This window comes from Mus caroli, unplaced genomic scaffold, assembly GCF_978045245.1.
Source record: "Mus caroli unplaced genomic scaffold, Mus_caroli_1 scaffold_3, whole genome shotgun sequence".
In the NCBI taxonomy this organism is placed as follows: domain Eukaryota; kingdom Metazoa; phylum Chordata; class Mammalia; order Rodentia; family Muridae; genus Mus; species Mus caroli.
In genome coordinates this window covers 142,671,776-142,688,994 of record NW_028227258.1, presented here as the reverse complement: position 1 = coordinate 142,688,994, position 17,219 = coordinate 142,671,776, and the positions used below count along the sequence as shown (strand labels likewise).

The window sequence follows — 17,219 nt, the reverse complement described above, 5'->3', positions numbered from 1 at the left end:
GCCGCCGGCGCGAGCCCGGCGTAATTCACACTTTGCAGCAGCGGACCCTGCGCCAACCACGGCCGCCGCCACCGTGACGTCACGACGCCGCGCCGCATGCCCCGCGCCCCGCGCCGCCGCCGCCGCCGCCGCGCCCGGGAGCCCGCCGGCTGTCCGGACAGGGCTGCTCGCGACCGCTGCGCTAGGCGCCGCGCTGAGCCCCGCGCCCGCGCGGCCCCTCCCGCCTCCCCGCAGCTCCCTCCCCGCAACCCGCGGCGCGTGCGCAGGAGAGTTACGTGGGGCATCCTCGGGCGCACCGACCCGGAGTTTGTTCGGCCTACCTGATCGGCGCTGTTTCGTCCGACAGATCCAAAATGCCCAGAGCACCGGGCGCCCTCTCCGTGCTCCGCCCGGCGGGGCACCGCGCGCGTCCCCTCTGGAATTCCCGTACTAGGCCGTCGCGGGAGACCGCTGCGGCGGTGACGCCAGCAGATCTCGGGGGCTCAGTGCTCCCGCTATGTCACCGTCCGTGCCCTACCTAGGCAAGGCTCCAGTGGCTTCCCGTGGCAAGTGAGGCCCCAGCCTGTAGAGCAGAAAAAGACCAAAAACTCCCGCGTGAGAAGGAGGGTCTTTGGATGGAGAAAAGTGAAATTCTGCAACCAAGAATATGAGAAATGACGATATTGGGATGACAAAGAGACCAAAAGTTCCCCTAGCCAACCATCGCCCTTCTTTGTTAGTGTTTGCTGGCTAGGATGTAGGAAGAGCTTTCCACCTGTTTTGGTAAGGTGAGGATATAATTTGCTTGTTCTTTTAAGTTTCTGCCCCAAACTGCCAAAGCTTTTCTGCAGGAGCCGACTGTTTCTGATGCTTTGAGCATCAGATACTTTTAGCATGAATGAGCTCCCCACCCCCACCCCCCGGCAAAATAGATTTGGATCATTTCTTAGGGCATCTAGTCTCCCAGTTATTTAAGATTGGCAAGGTGGCAGGTCTTTAGAAGAAGTACAGTGTTGAGCCTGGGCTTAATGATGCTATAAATCGAGTACCGAGTGTGCATGATCAGATAAACGGACAAAGGTGGAAGGTGTATTATTTTATTATTTAAACCTCGTGCCCCTGTGTATTTTCTACATGCCAGGTCTTCATCATGTTTTACGATCCGTTCTGTGTCGTGGAATTTGCCTTCACTGGATGATGAAGCACTAATGAGATTCTTTTAGTGCAGCAACTGATCTCACTGCTTTTGAAATCCTAATTAGTCCCTGTAGTAGATGTGTTAAGCATCTCACTTGGGATTACACCGAGCACTGTGGGCCACTTAGTCTTCAGAAAGTCGTTTATCAGCTGACTAAATTGGAGGTAGATTCCTAGAAACAAACTTGCCCTACACCTAGGACAGATAAATCTCAAGAACTAACCTCAAGTGATATGTACGGACATGGTACAAACCTGTAATCGCTGCCTTTGGAAAGCTAAGGGCAACAGGATGGAGTTGAGAGTTCAAGATAAGCTCAAGTATCATAGTGAGTTCAAAACCAGGCAGACTACATAGTGAGATTCTATCTCAAACAACAACAACAAATTTGAGTACCTCTACACAAAGTATATACTGATAAAGTTTTCTTGAGTAAAATATGCCACATTTAATAATATCCAAATATTTGGTTAATTAAATAATAAGACTCACTACTAAATAGGCAACTAAACAGTACATTTCCAGTAAGGTCTATTTCAGTGTCCTTGTTTGAGCCAAGAGCCCTGGCAGGTATTTTATATACAGTATTTTTACCCAACACATAGTAATTTGATCTTATTTATACAAATGAGCAGTCCCTTTCCAAAACTAAGTCACTTCCATAGTAAACGATGGTCTGACTTCAGAGCCATGTGTCTTCCACCATAGCATGCAGTACATCAAGGGGAGAAAATTATGTTTTCCGCATTGTTGAGAAGACATTAGGGTTCATCGGGGGAACTGTCTAGAGACTAGATGGTCAGACAGACAGTAATAGTGGACTTTGCATTCTGGGATCTGAAATGGTAAGAGAAAACTGCCAGGCTGAAAAGATAGGCAGGATTTCTATGCTGGAGTCTTCAGAAAGAAAGTCCAAATCTTCACTCTTAAACCCTTTAACAGAATAGACAAGGCCCAGCCACTTTGAAGAGGGTAATCTGCATAACATCTAGAGATTAAGTGTTGCCAGCATCTTGACCTATGTTGGGCCAAACAACTGGATGCTGCAGCCTAACCAACATGGCGCAAAATGAACCACCACAGAGAGAAACTTTAAACTTAAGTAATGAAAGCCCATTACCTAAAGCAACAGAAAATAAAGAAAGAAAAAGAAAAAAGAAAATCAAGGTCCATACAAAGGATGCTTTTATACTTTTATATGCTAGTATATTTTATACTATACTACTCTATAATGTAGTGGAATACACAAGACTTGGATGTTTATCAAGAATGTCCTCTGAATATGCAGACTTACAGCACTTTAACATGGTCATGGAACATAACATAGTCCAGTGTATTTTAAACAAGATGATTCTAAAACTGCCCAAAGAAGATGGTTTCTTAGTACAATGCTCTTAGGAGATGAAATAGCAAAGTATGAATATGGATCAAAGAAGCAGAATCACTAAAAGTGGTGCAAAAAGGATTTATTGTAGAGATCTGTTACTATAACAGACTTTCTGATGGAGAAGCTGGTGTGGTAAGGTTAGGAAGGAATGATTACAGGCTTATAGAAAAGCCACTAAAGTGGCAACAGGGAGGGCCTAGTAAAGAGGTTTATGAAAGCCTTCAGCTTCAATGTCAGGTAGTGAGTGTGAAGTCACTAGTCAGCTGCAAAGAAGTCAGAGGCTTGGACAAGTTGTGATCTATGAGAAGAAAATTAGAACCCTTGTTTTTTCCTCACTGTGTCTCACCCCAGTGACCCAAAAGATGCTCGTGCCATTAGCTAAGGAGCTAGCCCTGGACACAGAGAATAGAGATGCTTCAGGCCTGTGGGCAGTATACTACTCCTTAACATGAGGCAAGTTGACAGAATAAGACATTTGCACAATGCCTACAATGTTCTATAGACCTTCCACATATAATGACTTCATATCCACCCTTAAAATCTTGCAAGTCTTTGCTATGGGTAGCTGAAACCAGAGCCATAAAATGGGGGATGAGGAAGAAGGCAATGTCTGGGAAATGCAGACCTAGTTAGCAAAATTGATTATCAGGGCAGAATTACTCCAGATCTATACGTGTCACCCTGACATCCACAATCACTTAAGCATTTCATACTTCTTCCTGGAATATGTAGCTTTCTCTTGCACAACCCTAGCCAGATCATTCCCTATCCAAAAGAGATTATAAGGTCTTTGAGTTACATTCATTCCTACATGTAGCAAATGACAGAACCTTCCTAATATTCTGAAACTTAAAAACTAACATATAAGGCTACCTAGCATTAACCAGTATTGGAAGAATGAGATAGAGACAAGTAGAAAATACCTGATTAAAATGTACAGACCTATGTCAAAATACTCATACCTCTTGTCGTCTGTCCTTATATCTGCATGTGCCAGCATTCAGATGACCTATCATTCATAAATGCCATCTCTCTCGATCATGACCTTTCTGTCCTCAGTTTGCCTTCAGGAAATGTCTTAGCTGGTAAGGTTCCTTGCCTTATGAACTGACCAAACCTCTCCTGAGCAGTCTATTCATAGGAAGTATTATAGTTTACCCACAGAGTCTGAACACTAAGTACCAAGCACAGTCCTAAAGTCTCCTGCATTTCTCCTTTGGTTGTGTAGCTATGTAGATGATATAATCATCTCCTCCTGGCTCTGAGAGTTAACTAGGAGTCCAGAATGGCCAAGTGGCAGCCTCAGCTTTCAATATAACTGAACTCGTACTATAAGAGGGAGCAACAACTCAATTTTGGATTTATACTTTTCATAACAATGAAGAATTAAACACCTGCTATTTTGGCAACCAGGTTCTAGCCATTTGTTATAGCAGATCTGGGAAACATACAGGAATGATACTCAGTTCTGATTCCTGGGTCAGAACAGGTTTTAAGCTTCTTCTAGATTCATTTCTCTGTGCCAAATATAAAATTGTCCCCTACTCATGACAGAACTGCTACACATGAACCCATAGCATCTGAGGCTACCTGTCCAAGACCAGCACATAATCAAGCCAATCCACATTCCTACATCTGTGTGCGTCTGAGGTAGGGGATGCTCATGAGGCCCCACTGCTAGCTCATAGTTATTGGTAGATAATGGCTGCTTGAAGAAGGAGAGTCAGTTTTCCTCTTAAAGGTTATCTATGCTCTGTGGCCTGGCCCTACATTCATGTGCATTTGGGCATTACTAATTGGACTCAGGTTTGTAAAGAGAAAAAAGAAAAAAGGGGTGGGAGGAAAATATGGGGGGATCTAGAAGAAGTTGGAGAGGGGACGGTGTGTAGGGTAAAAGGGCCAAAAGATTCTCACTTGACCCCAAGACTAGGGCCAAGAAACAGCACCCTCCTTGGTTTTCCCCTTCCAATAGATCTCTGGTTGTGCAGTGTGACTTTGTAGCATTCCTTGGCTCTTGCTTGCCAGGACACTTCTTTGTACAAAGCTGTAACTTTTTCACCAGAGCAGAGCTTTTCCTGGGGAAACCTGTCCCTTCCAGAGCAGAGCCATAACACTTGAGGTGGAGAAACCTTCTCTTTCCCTGCAGCCCTAGAGAACTGTAACACTTCTGTAGGAGTAGCCTTTCCTGTTAGAGCTGCAATGCTTACACAGTGGGGAGTTGATTAGATCAAATTACACTGGGGACTTATATGAAATTCTCAAGGAATAGGCAAAAAACCTTTAAAAATATAGGAAGATTTTAAAATGGGAAAGTTGTTTTGTTTTGTTGTTTAGGGCACTGCAGAAAACACATCTGCATAATTAAAGGATTTGGGAGACTTGACAGAAAGAGATCACAAATTTTATTCTCTAGTTATAAATATTGAAACGACTGTGTGATATTTACATTCTGTTTCTAAAAACAGGCTCCTCTCTTGCTATCTCTGGGAGAATAGTCATGAAGAGCAGAGGGCCCTTTCCTTCACTGTCCATGAATGGCCATGTAAATGTTGAAAAGAATGAATCTTGGAACAACCGATCTTTTATAGTGCACCTAAAAATTGATTACTAAGCAGTTCTTATCAACTGTTTCATTTTTAAATTATATGTACATGTGTGTGTGTGTGTTCATACACATGACCAAAAGCCCCTGATGACATGGGTACTGGAAAGTACGTCCTCTGATTATTACACAGTTTTCATCATAAGTATCTTTGAATTGAATGGTCACTTGTATATAAAATGGTGACATTTGGGGCTAAAGAGATGTCTCAAGAGGTAAAGACACTTGCTAGCAAGCCTGACGACCTAATTTCAATCCCAGGACACACATGGTGGAAGAGAGAACAACCTACTCCCACAAGTTGTCCTCTGACCTCTACATATGTACTGTGATATTTGCTCTCAAGCAGGTATGAGATTTCCTTTTAAAATTATAGCACAATTACAGCAGCGAGAGAGGGGAGAAAATACCTTCAAGTGCCTTTTCAATACCCAGATTCTCTATATATTTGTATTTTCCATGGATATTTACCAAATAGCCACAAGTTTTTGGATATTCTCCTAGGTATCTAAAATAAGCCAGAGAGTGGTCCCTGCCTGAATGACATCACATAGTAATGGGGGCATGTGTAAGTAAGTAAGTAAGTGTGGAATCGTATAACTTGACATGGTGTTACTAGGGGCTTTATTACTCAGCTTTTTGGCACTAACACATGCCTATGACAAAGAAGCTCACAAGGAGAACAATGGAAGGATCTGTTTGGATTACAGTTTTGGTGTTTTCACTCCATGGTTGTTTAGACTATTGTTGGGCCAGTGGCAAAGGAGGTTCAGATCCTATGATATGAAGCTGCTCTCCCCATTTGGGTTAAAAATTTGAAAAGGACACAGACCAACCTCCTAGGGCATGTTTCAGAATGACCTCCTAAGTGGTCTGCCTCATCTCAATGGCACCATAGGCTGAAAACCCTCTTGGCTTTTGGAAGGTACTTATCCAAACCACAGCTGGTAACATGACTGAAAAAAGTATACCAGAAAGCAGGACCCAGGGGCCAAGGAAGCTTTCCTTAAATGGTGACACATTATCACAGACCTCTATGAATGAGGAAGTGAGTTGGACAAGACCTGAGGGTTGGGAAGAGGCCTTTCCTGAACGAGAGACCCAGTACAGATGTCTAGTGCATAAGTAGCTCCAAGATAGGGAGAGCCTTGTATCCAGAAGCAGGGCAGGCAGGCAAGCTCAGACCACTGAAGGCCTTTGTTGCCCTGTTGGAGGACTTGCGTTTTCTTCTGAACTATGATGGAAAGCCACTGCAATATTTATAGCTGTGCGTTGCAACAAACTGGCATTCATATCTAATTTATATATGTTTTAAAATGTCTCTGGCTATAGCTTTATAGACAGTGGTTTCAAAATGGAAATCTGAAGCAAGGATATCATGCTAATAGTTTTAAATATCCTGAAGGAGAGATGATGGTGCCTCCAAGTTTTTCAGGCTGCATTATGCAAATTTATATAGTGTATATGCACAGATAAAGATCTAACCGTCCAAATGCCGTCCTCCTTTCAAGTTTAAATCATAACTGCCACAGAGTTCTTTAATGTCCAGAGTTATTCAAGTTAGAAACCTGTAAGAGTTTCTAAATAACCTGTTTATATCCATTCCAGCATCTTATTCTTAGCTCAAAAAATTAAAACCAATCAAATTGATGAATAAAAATGAAATACCTCTTTTAAAATTTCAAAATAATTCTATTTCTAGGGAAACAACTTAAATATAAACATTTTATAAGACCATGAAATAAATTATTTGTTAGCAGAATAAAATTTATTTTTAACTGTTGAAACATACATTAAAATTGATCTTAATCACAAGGATAAGAATTTGGTTAAATGCAATTAAAACAACTCTTACAAAATTTAGAAATCAACTAATGCAAGAATTACTAATATTTACAATTCTTAGAATAGACATGATATACAAAATTTAGCCAATTTTATGGTAAATTTTTCACTTGAGAATAAGTGAGAATTAGTAATTCTGGTTATTGCTTTCAAAAAATGAAATGATGTTGAAGGTGAAAGCTTATTAACAGGCAGGTATGGCACTACATGCTTACAGTCCAATACTGTGTAGAGTGAGGCAGGTGATCATGAGTTTGAGGCCAACCTAGAGCTACATAGCAAGACACTTTCTCTTGTCTAAAACAATACACAAAGGCTTTAATGAATTTTCCCACGACCAATAGTTTAATTAAAAACAGGCAAAGGAATGGATGTGGTAGGGCATACCTGTGATCCTAGCACTGGGGAAGCAGAGGCAACAGAATTGTGAGAGTGAGCCAGCCTGGGACATATAGCAAGAATTCTCAAAGAAACAAGCAAGTCAGTGAACAATTACAACATAAAGAAGAACTAAGCAAACATTTCAGGAGGGTATCACTGAGTACATAGGAAGGCGCTGAATGCAGTTTGCAGTTAGGCTGATGCAAATGCCAACCACAGCCCACAGCGAGGTGTCACTTCCTCTACAGTAGGGTGGTTATCAGATATTTTAAAGTCTAATTATCTATACAACAGGAAATAACAGATGTTGATAAGGATGTGAAAGTACCAGAGACCTTTGACACTGCTGGAAAACATTTAAAATGGTTTTGCTACAATGGATAACAGTTTAATGGTTTTTCAAAATATTACAGATCACATATGATGAAGTAATTCCACTCTGTAATCCCCAAAGATACAGAAACAAGCATTTAATCAGATACTTGTTTGCCATTGTTCACAGTGCTCAGAAAGTGGATACAACCCAAACATTATCAGCAGATGAACAAATGTAGCCAAACGTTGCCTCTATGTACAATGGAATATTATTCCACCTTAGAAAGAAATTCTGATGTATTCTATACAGTAGATGATCCAATAGGGACATTTTTCTAAGTTAAACAAGCCACAGACACAAAGAAAAATAATTTATGATTCCATTTATATGATATAACTAAAAAAGTTCAATTCATAGAAACCAAAAGTAAGATGGAGTTTACCAGTGGTTGGGGAAAGAGAATATGTCTAGTCCATTTTCTGCTGCTATAACAAAATAATAGTGTAGGAGCCTTATAAAGATTAGAAGTTTATCTAATTCCCACTTCTTTTTTTTTTTTTTTTGGTTTTTCGAGACAGGGTTTCTCTGTATAGCCCTGGCAGTCCTGGAACTCACTTTGTAGACCAGGCAGGCCTCGAACTCAGAAATCCACCTGCCTCTGCCTCCCGAGTGCTGGGATTACAGGCATGCGCCACCATGCCTGGCTAACTCCCACTTCTTAATTCCAAGGACAAAATGCCAACTTACACTCAACTTCTGGTGGGGCCATCATGCTGTATCACAGACAAAGATGTAGGAGCAAGTATGTACAAAGAAGAGAGCTACATCTACCCAGAGAGGAATGAAGGTGACCTTGCTGTGTACCGTCCCTTGAGAGTCAAACCAGTCCCAGCAGCACAAGTACTTCCCCTGAGAAGAGCAGCCATCACTCATAAAGACATAATCACCACTTGGAGGTGTTGTCACCTCTTAGTACAGTTGCTTAATAGTTATCTTTCAACATGAGTTTTTCTGAGAATGACCACATCTAACCCAGGGCAGGGAGGAATGGGGAGTTAGTACCCACTGGGAACACAGAGTTTCCGTTTGGACCAACATAAAAAGCACCTGAGAACAGATAGTAGACACAGTTGTACAGCATTGCAATTGTACTGAGCACCACTAAATTATACATTTACGATTCATTGAAATGGTCACTCTAATCTAGGCTTCCCTCCTCCCAACAAAAGTCCTCTCACCCGGATGATGTCCTGTAAGAGTTCATTTCCTTAGCCACTCTCTCTGGAGTACTAGAACGACACTGGTGGGGGCAGGTGACCATGCTTATATGTTCACCACAATTGCTTTCTCAGAACATGACAATAGTTCCAGTTCTCTACAGTGGCCATTATTCTGTGATATAGCTCCTTAGAGCTTCTGTTTTTTCTTTTTCTTTTTCTGTTTTCCAGACAACTTTGAAAATGTTTTCCATAAGATCCGTGATGTGATAATTTTTCTTTCATTTCAAATAGTCTGAATCGACCAAAAATAGTGAAGTTGTCTGCTGTGTTGAACTCCGTACAAGTATGATTTCCCTCAATACTTTTTCTGTTGCTTCTCCATTTCAGACTGGGCCTATGACAGGTGGCACAGATTTTGTTTGCAGCACCACACATGTTGTTGGAAACAATATGCCTTAATATCTTAGCTCTTGTGTATGTCTCTTTAGTTTGAACAGTTTATCAAGTCTGAGCAGGCAAAGTGATATAACTGACAGTGACTTGCTGACACATTATAAGCCATGTGGACTCAACTGGGAAGAGCCACTGAAACTGCAGTTCACATGAGAATGGACTGAGAAAAAAATGAGCCATGAAGCAAACAAAATACTAATAAAGCATACCTATAGCTAGATCAGGGTAGGTTCTTTCTTAGATTTGAGTTTTAATTATTACTGTGTGTGTGTTTGTGTACACATGAGTGTGTGTGTGTGTGTGTGTGTGTGTGTGTACACGAGTACAGGTACCACAGGGGTCAAAAGATCGTGTAGGATCCCCTAGAGCTGGTATTACAGATACTTGACAACTGCCCAACGTAAGTTCTGGAAAATGTAGTAGTCTTTTACAAGAGCAGAACAAAACCAAGCAGCAAAATTTGTTTGCTTGCTTGTTTGTGTTATTTTCTTTTAAACACAAAACAATCAGATACCATTAAGAAAAAAAAAATGGAACAAACTACATGAAAAATTTGTATACCTGATAAATTTCATTGTATCAAAGAGATAACTGGAAGAAATATTACCTGTGGAGGTTTTTGTTTGTTTGTTTCTGTTTTGTTTGTTTGTTTTTTCGAGACAGGGTTTCTCTGTATAACCCTGGCTGTCCTGGAACTCACTCTGTAGACCAGGCTGGCCTCGAACTCAAAAATCCACCTGCCTCTGCCTCCCAAGTGCTGGGATTAAAGGTGTGCGCCACCATGCCCGGTTACCTGTGGAGTTTTATTTGCTAAAATATCCCCAGATCAACATATTTCACTCCATATTGTTTAGGTGCAGTTCCAGAACTGTTCATTCCTGTAATAACAGTTCACTGAGAAATAGGAACACCTTGAACACAGGGAAAGTTACCAGTGGGAAAAGTGATGCCAATCTTTCTGCAAAAATAAATGATCGGTGGAAGAGGCAGGCATTTCCCTCACTCAGGTAAGTTACTACTAGGGACATAGATGACACCATTTTGTGTAACGTAAAAATCCATTTTCTGTGGCTAGGAATGATAGATGGCTGTGCTTGCTAATAGGCAGAGCTGATCAGAGGTAGGCCTCCTAGATATGCGAATGAATGATGTGGCAGGTGGGTCTGCTAGTGAACCTGCTGCAAGTGTGAGCCCTGCTAGTCCAAAAGTACCATCTGATGAAATGACAGGAAAGTCGGGGTTTTCAGAATGATCTCTAGGCTCTCACTGATGTGCTCTGGAGATGGGGCTTTCCTAGCGTCTGTGCTAACACTCATCTACAAGAGCACTTGGGGATGTGCACGGCCCTGGCCTAGTCAACTGTTGTACTTCAAGCATTTGCAGTTCAACTGGGCTCACACATGCCTGCTTGTCAGCAGTGGCTGCTGGACTGTGCCTGCAAAGACTTCCTGGACCTCCGTCAGTGCCTTCCTCCCTACCTGCCACAGTTAAAGGACTTCCCGGTGGACATAGGTCAAACCTGCAGACTTCCAAAGCATCTTTACCAGGGAAGATTCTCCTATGCAACCTAGTAGCAGCATTTTTGCCCAAATAGCTATTCCCTGCTTGGTAAGATGTCTATTTAACTTTTATACTAGCACAAGATTAGGAATGTTTGCATGCATAAACTGAGAATATTCAAAACAAAAATCTCAAATGCCTCACAGCCCATAGGCTGTGCTCTTCACAGTTACCTGACATGTGAGTCTAGTCCTTTAGGTGCCCCTTCCTCTTGTCTGTGTGTTTTTGTTCTTGGTGCTTCCTCTAAATGGAACAACCCATGGAGACTCCCCAAGAGCAACTCTAGTCAGATGACTTGGCTTACAGTGAGCCCCTCTCAGACTCCTGCAGCAGGAAGCACTCTCTTACTATATTTTGTAAGATTGTGTGTTGTTTTTTGTTTGTTTGTTTTTAATGCACTCATATATAGTAGTATTTGCCTTTATTAACACTCATGGTCTTTATGGACTCTGAATACATATTTCCCACCAGCTGGCCATGGTTTCGCTTCTTTTCCTGGTCTCCATTACATCCTTTTTCTGCACACACCACTAGACCACTCCCCACTGCTTCACAACCTCCTATCTCTATGAAAATGACTCCCAATTCGCTCCTGTTTTTCCCTGGTCCTCCCTTGTTTCTGACTGTGGTTTAGATTCTGCTATGTGTGGCTTCTTTAAAACTAGTACTTAAGTCTACAATGGAAATGATGCTCTTCCCTACCCAACTTTTCTTGTATTTCTTGACACCACTGCCCTTGTGATCAGTGACTATAAATCTCAACCGTCTCACTGCCCACACCTGTTACAACGCTTGCTGATTTTATTTCTAAATTATTACACTTTCAAACCTTGCTTCTAACCTTCTTCCAATCCAACCCAAACTTTTAACTGCTATTGTATCTTGTCCATATATATCCACTATAGCAAAAATGGTACTGTGTTTACAGTGAGAAAACCCCAGAAGTAAAGACCAAGAGTGGATGAGAACATGAATGAATTTCCCAGCCGATGTACTGTACTACCACTTGTCTTACTCCTTCTTATTCTTGCTCCTGTGCCACCTGTTCATTTGCACTGTTTACTGAGGTACAGTCGGAATATGCTCTCTCTGCACCTGTGAGGGCAAATTGCATATTTCTCAAACAGTCTGGGTTCTTGCTGCAAGCTACATTAGCCAACTTTGGCACTTAAAATTCTTATTAGTGTTTATTAACTATTCAAAATAATTCCATTGTTCACATCCTTTTTCCTAATAGCCAACCTCTACTCTCTCATCTTACATATGAGAGAAACATCCAAGAGCTGTCTTTCTGAGTAGAATTATTTTACTTAATAAAATCATCTCCACTTCTATCCATTTTGTTGCAAATGACATAATTTCATTAATTTTGTTGGCTAAACACCACATGTTCTTAACCCATTCACCTGTTGATTGACGTTAAGGCTGATTCTATAAATTACCTATAATGAACAATTTCTCAATAACCTAGGGTGTGCAAGGATATTTGTTTTGGCTGCCTTTTATTTCTTTAGGTATATATATTCAGAGGTTGGATAGTAGGATCATATGGTACTAGTCTTTGATCATATTTCTAGTCTTTGAAGAGCTTTCATACTGATTTTCATAGTAGTTAGACTACCTGCAACTTCAAACTATACAGGAAAGCATAGTAAAAATACTTCAAGATAGAGACATAGGCAATGATGCTCTGTGTAGTAGTACAATAGCTCAAGAAATAAGAGAAGGAAATGACAAATGGAATTGTATAAAATTGAAAGACTTCTGTATAACAAAGGGAAAATCAGAGTTAAGAGACAGTCTACAGAACAAAAGGAAATCTGTGCTAGTTATTCACCTTACAGGGATAATATCTAGAATATGAAAAACTGAAAACAAGAAAGTCACCAAAAGAACAAGTAATCCAACCAAAATATGGGCAAATGAACTGAATGAGTTTCCTCTTTTTTTTTTTTTTTTTCAGACAGGGTTTCTCTGTATAACCCTGGCTGTCCTGGAACTCACTCTGTAGACCAGGCTGGCTTTGAATTAAGAAATCTGCCTGCCTCTGCCTCTGGAGTGCTGGGACTGAAGGCGTGTGCCACCACTGCCTGGCCTGAATGATTTTCAAAATAAGACATATAAATGTTGAATAAGCACATACACTTTTAGCTATACAAGAGCTACAAATAAAAAAATTACATTAAGATTCTAGTTCACCCTAGTCAGCATAGCTATCATCATCAAGAGAACAAAAGCCAACACACAATAGCCAGGATGCTTGGTGTGTGAGATTATCTTTTTTCTTTTCTCTTCTCTTCTCTTCTCTTCTCTTCTCTTCTCTTCTCTTCTCTTCTCTTCTCTTCTCTTCTCTTCTCTTCTCTTCTCTTCTCTTCTCTTCTCTTCTTTTCTTTTCTTTTCTTTCTTTCTTTTCTTTTTTCTTTTTTTTAAAAACTGGGTGAAGAGTGCTTTATTTTCACTGCTGGACCGAGGCGAGGTGACACCCAGGACCCTGGCAGCAGCAGATAGTCCCTCCCAGCCCAGCCTTTCCTTTTGGCATGGCAGCTGCAGGCCACTTTGGGAGACAGGGTGACAGCCCTCACCCGGGGGAGCAGCAATGGGCAGTAGTAGCAGCAGCAGGTTATGGTGGGGTTGGGAGTGTTAGTCTGGCCAGCTAGTGCTCATCCCTCTGGCTGGTGTCTGATGAGGACAGGGACCTGGGGACACTGAAGAAGCTCAGTCGGCAGTAAAGACACGACTGGAAATGTCATCAAGGAGCCAGTCGATGCCAGGCAGCAGGTCTTCCCCTGTGACGGCACTGCAGCCCTGGATGCGCCAGTGGTGGCTGCGGATGGAGTCCAGCTCCAGGGCCTCCTGAATAGCATTACAGGACAGTGCTCCAGGCAGGTCCTGCTTGTTGGCAAAGATGAGGAGGGTTGCTCCAGCCAGGCGCTCCTCCACCAGTAGGCTCTGCAGCTCTCGCTGACAGTCCTGCATGCGCTGGAGGTCGGCGCTGTCCACCACCCAGATGAGGGCATCTGTGCTCTCAAAGTAGTTCCTCCAGTAGGAGCGCAGAGACTTCTGGCCACCCACATCCCAGATGTTCAGCTTGAATCCGCGGTGCTCCAGGGTCTTGATGTTGAAGCCCAGTGTCGGGGAGATGGTGTCCACGTCTTCTCCATTGAACTTCTTGAGGATGGTTGTTTTGCCAGCGTTGTCCAAGCCAAGCATGAGCAGCCGCAGCTCTCGCTCTTTCTGCTTCATCTTCTTCAGAATGGTCAGAAGCCCCATCCTTTCTTTCTTTTCTTTCTTTCTTTTTTTTGTAGACCAGGCTGGCTTTGAACTCAGAAATCCGACTGCCTCTGCCTCCCAAGTGCTGGGATTAAAGGCGTGCGCCACCACGGTCAGCTGAGATTATCTTCTTAATGTATTACTGACTTCTGTTTGCAAGTGTTTTGTTGAGGATTTATGTTCATCAAAGATATTTGTGTATGATTTTTGTTTGTGTTCTCTGGTTTTGGTTTCAAGGTAAAAATGGAAGCATTTCTTCCCTTTACATTTTATAGACTAATCTGAGGAACTCTGACCTTAGTTCTTTTTAAACATCTTATGAATTTCAACAGTGAGTCCTTGGTTCTACACCTTTCCCTTTTTGGGGAACCATTACTCTTTTAATCTCATTGCTCATTATGTATCTGTCTAAGTTGCTTATGAGTCTCTTGGTTCAGTTTTGGTACATCATATGTGGCTAGCAATGTATTCACTTCTAAGTTATCTATTTATTGGAACATATATTTTCAAAATAATTGCCTATGATCCTCTGAATAAGAAGATTCAGATGGTGGGGGCTGGAGAGATAGCTCAGCGGTTAAGAGCAGTGGGTATTCTTCCAGAGGTCCTGAGTTCAATTCTCTGCAACTACATGGTGGCTCACAACCATCGTAATGGGATCTGATGGTCTCTTCTGGTGTGCACTCAGATATAAATAAATAAAAATGTAAAAAAAATTTTTTTTTAAGATTCAGATGGTACCGATTGGGAAAGCTCATTTTCTGTCTCTGATTCTATTACGTTGGGTTCCCCCCTTCCCTTTGGCTTAGTTTGCCTATGGGATTCTCAATCTTATTAACTTGTTCAAGGAACGAACTCTTTGTTTCAATGATTTTTTATCTTATTCTTTTAGCCTCTATTTCATTAACTTTTTCCTTAATTCTCATTACTTCTTTTCTTCTGTTAGATTTGAGTTTGGTTTGGTTTATTGTTTTCTAACACCTTGAGATGAATCATTAGGTAATTTATTGAGACCTCTCTTGTTTTTTTAATGTAGCTACTCATGGCCATACATTTTCCTCATAGAATTGTTCTTTATGTGTATACAAATTCTAATATGTTGTTCTTCTATTTCATCTGATTCTAAGAATTTTTAAATTTCCTCCCAATCACTTCATGACATATCAACCACTTTCAACTGTGTTGTACACTCTCTATGTATTCATATTACATTTACTGTTTATCTTGCTTCTAATTTCTAGTTTTATTTCATTATGATCTAGAAAGTTGCAAGAAATCATTTCAATATTTTAAGTTCATTAAGACTTCCTGTATAGGCTGGAGAGATGGCTCATTGGTTAAGAGTATCAACTGTTCTTCCCAAGGTCCTGAGTTCAAATCCTAATAGCCACATGGTGGCTCACAAGCATCCAACACGAGAGCTGACTTCTTCTTTTGGAGTATCTGAAGACAGCTACAGTGTACTTAGATATAATAATAAATTAATCATTTTTAAAAAAGACTTTCTTTATGCCTTAAAAATATAATGTGCTTTGGAGAATGTTACATGCTGGGAAAAAAGCTATATTTTGCAGTTGTTAAACAGATTATTCTCTCTTTCTCTCTCTCTCTCTATATATATATATGTATATGTATGTGTATATATATATATATATATATATATATATATATATATATATACATACTGCCCGATAAATATGTTTGTGTGTCTGTGTGTATAAAGTCCATTTGATTTCTGGTTTAGATTAGTTTAATTGAAATTCTGAAGTTCCTTGGTTGACTTTTGTAACTGTATTTTGAGAATGTAGACTGGAATCACCATTTTTATTGAGTACTAGAAATATCAATCAACCTGTGTTCACTAATGCTTGTTTTATGGCATCTGGTACATTGATAATCAGTATATATATACTTGCACTTATGATTCACTATAGCTACTTGATTTTTCCTTACCAATATATGGTGACCTTCATTTTTTTCTCCCTATTTTGGAATGGCATCTGCTTTGTCAGGTATGTCTATAGCTCCCTGTGCTTGCTTCTAAACTCTAGTTAGAATATCATTTCCTTCCTTTCACTTTCAATTTCTCTGTATAAGTACATAAATGTGTATTTCTTACAGGTAGCAAACAGTTTATTCTTACTTTTACCCAGTTAGCCAGCTAATATATTTTAATTAGCACATTAAAGTTATTTACATTCCTGTTTATAACATGAAGGTATATACTAATTCCTGACATTTTGTTGTTTGTCCAGTTTTTTTCCTGTTTCTCATTTCTTATATACTCTTTTACTAGAATTTATTTTTTCTTGTGCTCTATGGCTGTGTTCTTCTTTTGTGTAGGAGTCTTTTAGATATTGTTAGCAATCCTGGCTTCATGATCGTGAATTCTTGGGTTTAATGCTTATCTTGTAAGTTCTTTATTTATTCTTCAATAGCTTTCCTCAATAGAGTAATCCAGGATTGTGGATATTTTATTTCAGAGCTTGAAACAATTCCAAGACCTTCTTCTACACCACAAATACTTGGATTTGATTTAATTGTATTGCAGAGGGCTTGCATTTTTTGTTCATATTTTTTTCTTTACTACTGGCTGAATGTTCATCAATCAATCTTGGATCTAAGCCCTAAAGTTTGGCGTTCCACTTAATTTGTCTATTGTTATGAATTTAAACTGAGCTATTTAACTTTCTGGGCTTTGTATCTCAAAGATTTCTGGTTCTGTAAATCTTCTAAAATTGTCTGTATTTTATTGAGTTTTCCATTCATATCTTGTCTCAATCTTCCTTAATTTATTCAGAGGTTTTGCTTTCCTGTATTTTTTTATGTATATGAGGGTTTTGCATGTGTGTATATGACTTGTATTTGGTCAAAGAGACCAAAGAGGGCATTGTATCTCTCAGAACTGGGGCTACAGGCAGTTGTGAACCATCCTGTGGATGCTAGGACCAGAATGAAGGAGCCTCTGGAAGAGGAAAACACATTCTATAATCCCCTTTTGTCCATTT

At 40.5% G+C, this 17,219-nt stretch overlaps 1 long non-coding RNA gene and 1 pseudogene across 1 annotated transcript; one reads left to right on the top strand and one right to left on the bottom strand.

Moving 5' to 3' along the window:
• Window positions 1–5,033: 5,033 nt before the first annotated feature.
• On the top strand, window positions 5,034–12,181 carry LOC147005673 (uncharacterized). Its single transcript, XR_015046790.1, has 3 exons — window positions 5,034–5,515; window positions 9,157–9,606; window positions 10,236–12,181. It is a non-coding gene; the product is annotated as an uncharacterized LOC147005673 (long non-coding RNA).
• A 1,254-nt stretch (window positions 12,182–13,435) lies between these two features.
• Window positions 13,436–14,211, bottom strand: LOC110291643 (ADP-ribosylation factor-like protein 2 pseudogene; annotated as a pseudogene).
• Between the last annotated feature and the right edge of the window lie 3,008 nt (window positions 14,212–17,219).